The sequence below is a fragment of the Galeopterus variegatus genome, unplaced genomic scaffold, assembly GCF_000696425.1.
Source record: "Galeopterus variegatus unplaced genomic scaffold, G_variegatus-3.0.2 Scaffold25679, whole genome shotgun sequence".
Taxonomy (NCBI): domain Eukaryota; kingdom Metazoa; phylum Chordata; class Mammalia; order Dermoptera; family Cynocephalidae; genus Galeopterus; species Galeopterus variegatus.
Genome location: NW_007751790.1, coordinates 8,930 through 9,147, shown reverse-complemented (window position 1 = coordinate 9,147; position 218 = coordinate 8,930).

Sequence of the window (218 nt, the reverse complement as noted above, 5' to 3'; positions counted from 1 at the left end):
TACACTGTTAAACAACTTGACCTCACTGATATTTATAGAACACTCCACCCAACAACAGCAGCATACACATTCTTTTCAAGTGCACATGGAACATTCACCAAGATAGACCATGTTCTGGGCCATAGTACAGGTCTCAATAAAAGGATCAAAATTATTTTAAAACATGGTAGAAAAAACCAGAACATTGGGTAGAAGAGTCAGAGGTAAAAAAAAAAAAA